The sequence below is a fragment of the Myiozetetes cayanensis genome, unplaced genomic scaffold (genome assembly GCF_022539395.1).
Source record: "Myiozetetes cayanensis isolate MyiCay16 unplaced genomic scaffold, myiCay2020 scf103, whole genome shotgun sequence".
In the NCBI taxonomy this organism is placed as follows: Eukaryota; Metazoa; Chordata; class Aves; order Passeriformes; family Tyrannidae; genus Myiozetetes; species Myiozetetes cayanensis.
The window spans coordinates 36,367-45,208 of NW_026086639.1; positions in this window are offsets into that span (position 1 = coordinate 36,367).

Genomic DNA, 8,842 nt, shown 5'->3' on the forward strand with positions numbered 1-8,842 from the left:
CTATCCCTAAAAGGGAAAGCTGCACCATCCCTGAGATGGTTCAAGCATGCCAGGGTATCAGATCTATTGAACATCAAACTGCTTCTTTAGCAACTGCCTTAAGCATGCAGTTAAGATTGCAGGATGGGGCAGGAGCCAAAAGTGGCTGCTACAGATGTGGTGCTGATGATCATTTTCAAAAGGATTGCCCCAAGAAACCCTCCACAACAGTATGCAAATGTCAGCATGGGAAGAGGGGGTAAAAAAACTTCACAGCAGGGAAACTGGAGGCGAGGTGCAAGACCGCACACCCTGATTCAACAAATAAATACGACTCAAGAAAACAGATTAGTGATCTGCTCCCTGCCACCTCAGGCAGCACTTGGCTGGACTTGGCCTCCAGAGAACCTGTAACCATAACATCTACTGCTGTAGTATTAATCCCTACAGGAGTATGGGGACCTTTAAGCCCAGGAGTCCATGCCCTTCTAATAGGACAGGCGTCAACTACCAAGATAGGTTTGTTTGTTTTACCTGAAGTGATTAACTCGGACTCCCACAGTGAAATACAAATAATGGCCTGGATTCCAATATCTCCATGTCACATACCTGAAGGACAAAAGCTCACCCAGCTAATTCCCTTTTAGGGCACGTCACTGGCTAGGGAGGGGGAGAGGGGCTCTGGAGCTTTTGGGAGTACAGGCAAGCCACAAATACACTGGGCAAGGGTCATTTCTGCAACACAGCCAAAGATGACATGTCAAATAGATGGACGCAGATTCAGAGGCCTGGTGGACACAGGAGCAGATGTTACAATCATTAGAGACACTGAATGACCAGCTGATTGGCCTACTGTTTATCCTGCTTCAACTATCCAAGGGGTTGGAGGCACACAAAGGCCTAGGCAAAGTGCTAAATTATGCACAGTGCTGGGACTGGAGGGACAAGTTGCCAAAATAGCTCCTTTTGTTGCTCCTATTCCATGCACACTGTGGGGACGAGATGTGCTGGGGCAGTTTGGCACAGTCATGCAAATTGTTTCTGCAGAAGAGCAGAATTTTCAGTGAGGGTCATTGACCAGTTGTTCCAAAGACCAATTAAGCTGAACTGGAAAACCAATGACCCTGTATGGGTTGATCAATGGCCCCTGAAAAAGGAAAAGCTTGCTCACTTAAGAGAATTAGTGAAAGAGGAACTTGATGCAGGACATATAGTGCCAACCTACAGCCCATGGAACACTCCAATGTTCTGCATCCCCAAGAAAAGTGGCAGGTCGACAATGCTGCATGACCTAAGAGCAGTCAACTCAGCAATAGAACCTATGGGGGCATTGCAACCAGGGCTTCCTTCACCTGCTATGCTTCCAACAGGATGGCCGTTAGTGGTAATTGATTTGAAAGACTGTCCTGAGCAATCATTTACCACTACATGGACTATGGCCAATGAAACTGAGTTGCAAACTGTTGTTACTACTCTAACTAATGCTGTCCAAGAAGTAGGGTTGCAGGTTGCTCCAGAGAAGATCCAGCAATCACAGCCCTGGACCTACCTTGGATGGAGGATCACGCAGCAGGAGATCTCGCCACAGCCACTTCAGATTAAGGTAAAGGACACCTTAACTTTAAATGAACTGCAGAAACTTTTAGGAGCTCTCAACTAGTTAAGGTTTTTTTTAGGCTTAACCACAGAGGAGCTGCACCCCCTGTTTGAACTGCTGAAAGGCAACCCAGACTTGACATCTAGTCAGTCTCTGACTGCAGAGGCAAAGCAGGCACTAGAGGTATGTTCTAAGGCAATCGAGAGCAGACAAAGCAGGAGGAGAAATCCTGAACTTCAAATCTGCCTTGCTTTTTTTCCTAGCAGGTTCCAGCCATTTGCAGTTTTGTTTCAGTGGGACCAAACTGAACAGGATCCACTGAGGGTCCTAGAGTGGCTGTTTCTGCCCCATTCACCACCTAAAACTGTGTGGACAACTAATGAAATGTTTGTCAAGCTTGTCATTAAAGGCAGAGGATGTTTACAGGAGCTGGATAGACAGGATCCTGCGATCATCTATATCCCAGCGAATAAGGACAGCCTCCACTGGCTCCTGGCTGAAGATGCTGGATTTCAAGCTACCTTGGTAGACTATGACGGTGACATTTCTATTCATTACCCTAAACACAAACTGTGGTCAGAAATGCATAACTTACCCTTAAAAGCCACAACCAGATACCAACACCAGCCAGTAAAAGGCCTCATGGTTTTTACTGATGCATCAGGATGGTCCAAGAAAACTGTGGTGACATGGGTAAACCCTGCTACAGGACTGTGGGAACAAGAGGTACAGATCATTAACCATGGTTCTGTACAGGTTCTAGAATTAGCAGCTATTCGTATTGCCTTGGAACTGTTTTCAGAACAACCTGTTAATATTGTTACGGACTCTCGTTATGCTTGCAGGTTTGGTTTCACATCTGGAGGCTTCATTCCTTTGAGATGTTGCAAACCCACATTTACTTGTTGAAATACGTGCTGTATGGGTTCTTGTCAATCACAGGAAGTTTGACTTTTACATCATACATGTTAGATAACACACGGGAATGCCAGGACCCGTAGCAGAAGGGAACCAAAGGGCTGATGTAGCAGCTATGTTTACAACGGTGCCCAGAATATTAGAACAAGCTAAATTATCTCACTCTTTTTTCCACCAGAACGTACATTCTTTGAAGAAACAATTTCAAATTACCAACAATCAGACTCGAGACATAGTTACGTTGTGTCCAGACTGCCAGCAAATAACTCCAATGCCATCCCAGGAAGGAGTTAACCCCCAGGGACTGATAGCAAATGAGGTATGGCAGACAGATGTTACACATATACTGGAGTTTTGTCAGCTGAAATACGTACATGTCACAGTTGACACACACTCCAAGTATATAACTGCCACTGCACACACTGGGGAAAAAGCAAGAGATGTAATAAGGCACTGGCTTAGCTGTTTTGCAATGCTAGAGACTCCAAAAAAGATTAAAACTGATAATGGCCCAGCATACACTTTAGCAAAGGTAAAAACCTTCCTGACAGACTGGGGGATCTCTCACTCCACAGGCATCCCACATTTACCTACAGGACAAACCATAGCAGAGAGGGTACACCATACCTTAAAGGACATGTTAAAAAAACAAAGAAAAGGGGAGTCCATCTGTAGCCCACAGGAGCATCTGTGGAAAGCAACATATGTCATAAATTTTTTAAATTGTGACAGTGTTGAGAAAAGCAGGTATGAGAGACAACACAGACCTCAGGCATTCTCCTAACTCAAACCACCGGTCATGATAAGATATTTAATCTCAGGGCAATGGATGGGACCAGTGGACCTTGTGACATGGGGGAGAGGTTATGCATGTGTATCTACAGGTAAAGAACTGAAATGGATTCCCTCTAGGTGTGTCAGACCATACATAGGTACATTCACAGCAGCAGCAAGAACCAGAGCAATGCAGAGAGCAGAAACTGCAGAGAAACACAGTTATGTTTACCACTTCATATTTACTACTGAAAATGACCAATGTGGTAAAATACAGAGTTTTGCTAAAAACCATGGGTGTATATGTGAAGAATGAATGTCGCGGCCGCCGGTGTGTGTGCGAATGAATGAGAGTCATGTAAGTGTATAAAGCCCTTTAAACACGAAGCCTTACAAAGGTACCATTACCTCAACCACAGTCACACTAGAAGAGTTCAGTTTATGACATTTACCCTGTTGTTGAAATAAAATTGAGTTTTCCCTGTTCTACATAAACCCTGAGATAAATAAATGTTTCCAGTTGCATAAGTACTACCCACTTAGGCCCAAAACCCCCAGATCAATAAAGTTGTTTATCCCAGTTACACTATACCCCTTAGGAAAATAAAGGTTCAAGCTTATATTAAACAAGTTCAAAAGGTTAAAGAGAACATTTCCAATAAATAAGTTTGTTAAAGAACCAAAGTAAGCAGTGAACTGGGTCACTGTGATACTATGGTAATTGCTAAAGGTTTACAAAGTTTAAAGATGTACTGTTCTGTTATTTGCACTGTTCTGTGATTTGCCTTAAATATTTAAATCGGGGGAGATGTAGGAAATGTGTCCCAGGGATGCTGGGTGAGGCATTCTGGGATTGGTAGTTTCCAATGTTGTACTCTGACACATATGGGCAGAGTGAGTCCCATTGTGATTGGTCAGGAGAGTCACGTGTTGCCCAAAGGTATCTAAGAGGGCTGTTTTCTTCTAATAAAAGATTTGGTTGTTGGAAATCCTAACTGCCGGGTCGTGTCTTATTATAGTATGTTAATAAGCCATAGTGACGGGAACTTTTCTTTATTGGTCTTTCTTATTTACTTACTCCTGACTTATTTCAGGAATTCTTATTACAGTCCAAAACCTCTTGTCTTGGTGTATCCCACTTGCAGCTGTTAAGGCATTCGTTCACTTCTGCACAAAAGTTGTTTCCATCCATACCACTTTCAGTCTGAGTTCTGGTGGCACAGTTCCCAGATCTGTCTGTTGAAATAGACTTTCTGCAAACAGTTAACTTCTGATACATTGTTAGTTCACACTGAGAGCAAAACAGGGGCCCCCCTTCTGATTTTGCCACAGCCGCCCCCCCTCCCCCTTCCCGAGTTCAATCAGGACACAGAGGGCTGGAATATTCACAGGCTATGAGCCTGAAACAGGCCTAGAGGATATAGGGGCCAATATAGCTAGCTCTTCCCCCCCCCCCCCTTTTTGTGTTAGCCAGTCCAAAGGGCGAGGGGAGGGGCCACAGGAGTGGCCAGTCAGGGGGAGAGTGGAGGCGATCAAGCCGCCCTCAGTAACCGAAGCAACCGTTTTGCTGCTCGCTGCAAAAGCGGCGACCTCCCCCCACCGAGGGTCAGCGGTGGCCTAGGCCATAAATACAACTCCATCCACTTGAGCTGTCACGTGACCCCTTTTTGTTCCAAAAGAATGGTTTTCAATATAGAACACACATCCCCTGCACTTGGAATTAAGTCAAGGTTTTTGCTTTGTTCTGTTTTCTCTCTCTTCTTTTCCCTTTTTCTCACTTTTTCTCCTCTTCTTTTTCTACCTTTTTCTTCTCTTTTCTTTGTTACATTGTTTCTATCAGTTATATTTTCAAGAAAGACCCAAACACATATCAAAACTATCTCCATGTACATTTCTTAAGACAACAAATAATCTGGCACTGTTTTAGGTTTGTGAGAATCCCCAAAAGCACAAACCTTGAGGCACGTGTGAGCAAAGCAACTTATCTTATTACTTGCAATAGTATTCAACACATACCAACCCCTGAGTTCCCAAAAAGGCACTGAACAGGGGAGGGAGATGGAACACAGTGCACGGTTGGAGGGGGGAAGGGGGGGGGGGGAGCGCAGGCCACGTACCCCCAGGGTGTCCCCCGGATCAAAGTGGTGTGCATCCCATTCTCCCCACCTGAGTGGCACCCTCCAATTGTGACACTGGCTCACACGTGACCACCACACGAGCTGAAATCATAATAGTTTATGATACCAACTTCGTACTAACAATGACTCTGTTACACCCCCTCCAAAAATCAAGTTCCCAACAGCAAAACCACACAACACTTTCCCATGTCACACCAACAGACATAACCACAGAACCACTACACCAGAGCCTCCAACATGACCCAGATCCCCGACACAGGCACAAACTAATCAATCAATTCAACGCTCCAACCTCCTTTCCTCTCTCCTCATCAATTTCAACACCATTCCTAACTTTCTTCTCTAAATTCGACTATAAATGTGTGTGAGGGCATCTAATTGCACACATACACTTAGAACTTGGTGTTTGTTGGTTTAAAGCACAAAACACACTACATAAATAATTTCCCTTTTTTTAAGTTACCAAAACCAAAGTTATAGACTTTTTCTTCCTGCTACTGCAGATGTTGCTGCTTCAGTTTCCTCCCCAGCCCGGGAGAGAGGGGAAAAAGCAGACAGGAGGGTGGGTTTTTTTTTCTCTTACTGCTACCTCTGCTGCCACTGCTTTGGCTCCCCTGCTGACTGGGGAAGGTGGGGGAAAAGTGGCCAGGAGTCACTTTTTCGCTTTTTTTTTTTCTTCTTTCTTTTTGCTTCAGTTGCCACTGGGCTTCTGCCAACCCCCCTCCCCCGCAGCTCCCGCTCGGTGGCCTGGCCCTGGCCCAGCTATGGCACAGTTTCTAAACGATCCCAGAGCATATACCAAGGCTCTCCATCTGGGATGCTCAATGGGAGGGACACCTCCTGGACCTCCATCCCGGGGTTTCAACACTTTTACTAACAAATTGCTTTATATTTTGATCACCCTTTATCACTCAACAGAGCCAACACCCCTCAGCAGGTCCTGCAACTGGTGTTATCTACTGCCGGCAACTGCAAGGACTCCCTTTAACAGTTCACAGAATAACACTTTTTAATAATACAAATTGTGACAGATTAATAAGGTTCGTTGTTGGTGATGGTGTCTACTGCAAAAATATGTTTTAAAGCAATCTACTGATACATATATTAAGCAAACAAAAGCTCTGATATGAAGCATATAATGTGCTATGGGGCAAGTACAAGCAAAAGCTCTAGTCCTAAAAGCAGCATTTAACATGCATAGAGGATATTTCTAACCCAAGGCATCCCTCTGGGGGGGAGAAGATGGACTCAGCCCATTGACTGATCCCAGCAGTTTTGGTGGAGGTCTTCTCCCACTTTCCCTCTATCCCCAGCTTACTTTTTGTAGTGGTTTTGAGTCCAGGCCTTCCTTGGTAACCAGGTTGTAACCAAGGAACTAAGGCCATGTTCCCAGTATTCCATACAATTTTTACATAAGGAGAGGAAGTTCTCGCTCTCTTTCTTCCGGTGAACTGAAAGCAAAGGTTCTTTGCTATCATTCTGCCAGGGTGAAGGAGTGAGGTCTAGTGTGCCTTGTTGGCCTTGAGAAGCTGATAGTGCCGGCAGTTGTTGGTGTGGTTCTCTGCTATCTTGAGGAAAGTATTTGTTTTTTGTCCCTTTTTCCCCTTTTGGGGGGTTCCCTGTGGGTGATATCTTGTATATAATTCTAAATATACATATAAATGTGTGTTACTTGGAATTCAGTTGGTTTGGGTTCTTTTGGTTTTATATAGTCTTTTCGGTCTGTATGAAGAGGAGGGAGAGGAAGGGGGAAGGTTTGTCACTGTGGTCCAGGCACTTGGCTAGGAGCCAAGTCCAACATGGGACACTTTTGTACTATTTTCTTTATGTTTGGGTGGAGTTTGAGTGTCTTAGTCATTAATACCTTTTATTTCTGATTGGTGTATTTAATGTGGGGTGGTGTGGTTGTGGTTTGGCACCTGAGGAGGGGATTCAACATGGTTGTTGGCTTCAGCAGCAGAACATCTTGATTCTTCCTTGTCTGTTGGGGCCTTAGCAATTCTGCATGATTATTCTGAGTTCTGAAAAGGTCAGGAGGTAACGGTAAGATAAACAAGAAACGGCTTGCTGCTGCAGGAATGCAGGAGTCAGCAGAAACAGGATGGGAAAAACAGTGATAACGGAAACGGTATGCAAATGTGGTCTTCAAAACCACAAATCAGTGGGTTACCTAGGGCGCGTGGACAGCGCGTGCTGACCAATCGTGATGGCGTGCTGTGCTCGTGTTCGCATGGACAGGACTCAGAATAATATAAATTGTACAGCTTAACAATAATAAAACTGGATTTGAACTTGCATCTTGTGGATGTGTGTGTGGTTCTTTCCCGCTCGCTTGCCTGCCTGCAGCACTTGTCAAACAGCTACTGTATGGTCTCAGTACCATAGTGTTCTCCCATTCTGCTGGGATTAGAATGGAGGGAGCCAGGTAGTGTCCACTTCGTTCCATACTCCGTTCTGTTTCTCTGAGCAGATGTTTATTATTGTACTGGAGGAGCACATTGACCTCAGTCCATCCAGGGAGTTGCATCTGCTTTTTACCTTAAAATTCTGAATCCCCTCTAGGTTTAACTCTATCCATCATCCCACACCCCTTGCCTCCTAACACAGGACTCCTGTGAAGCTCAGCACCTCACACATCCCTAAATGACACTGAATGACAAAACATTTTAGAGACAAATTCAAGATAGATAAATTTGACCTCACAGTTACACAAAATCCTGTGTGGATTTCCCAAACCAAACCCAGGGAGGGATCTCTTTCACAAGCTGCAACAGTCAGAGAGGAGACAGATATTCCAACTGATGCAAGCAAAATACTGTCAAACTGCTGGGACAAAATGTGTACAGATATGAACATTACAAACCTCAAAACAATCAATGTAGTAAACCAATATGAGCTTTCAATTCTTCTGCCAAATCACCTCCTTATGGGACACCTGTGAAAGAAGAAAATTCGATCCCACTTAGGTCTGTTAGAAAAAGGCAGCAATCTAACAATTAAACTACCAGTAAAAGAAACCTAAAATGCAACAAAGGACAGAACATAACAAAAATGCAAGTCATTGTATCATCTGGTGTTTTGACAGTATTATTCAAATTGGAGTAGACAATCCATCCTTTTAGGGTCTTTTCAGCTTGGATACAATAATGTCTGTAACTGAACCTTGAACTTAAGCTGTTAGTGCCTCACTCAAATGATACATTAACTTATCCACGGTGCAGTAACAAAACCTCCTTCCCCCTCCCCCCCCGCCCAATTGTCTTATCCAGTCCAGTGGGAGGAAGAAGGGGCTGTAGCAGGGGCCGGCAGGTCCATTGGACAGTGCCGGCCAACTGGCCTCCCACTTCCCCCCTGTGATTCTCCACGGGGGCGGGGTGACGGTCATTCCCTGGCGTGTGCCGGGCAGCCACAGCCTTCCATGTGCTGCTTTCAGGAG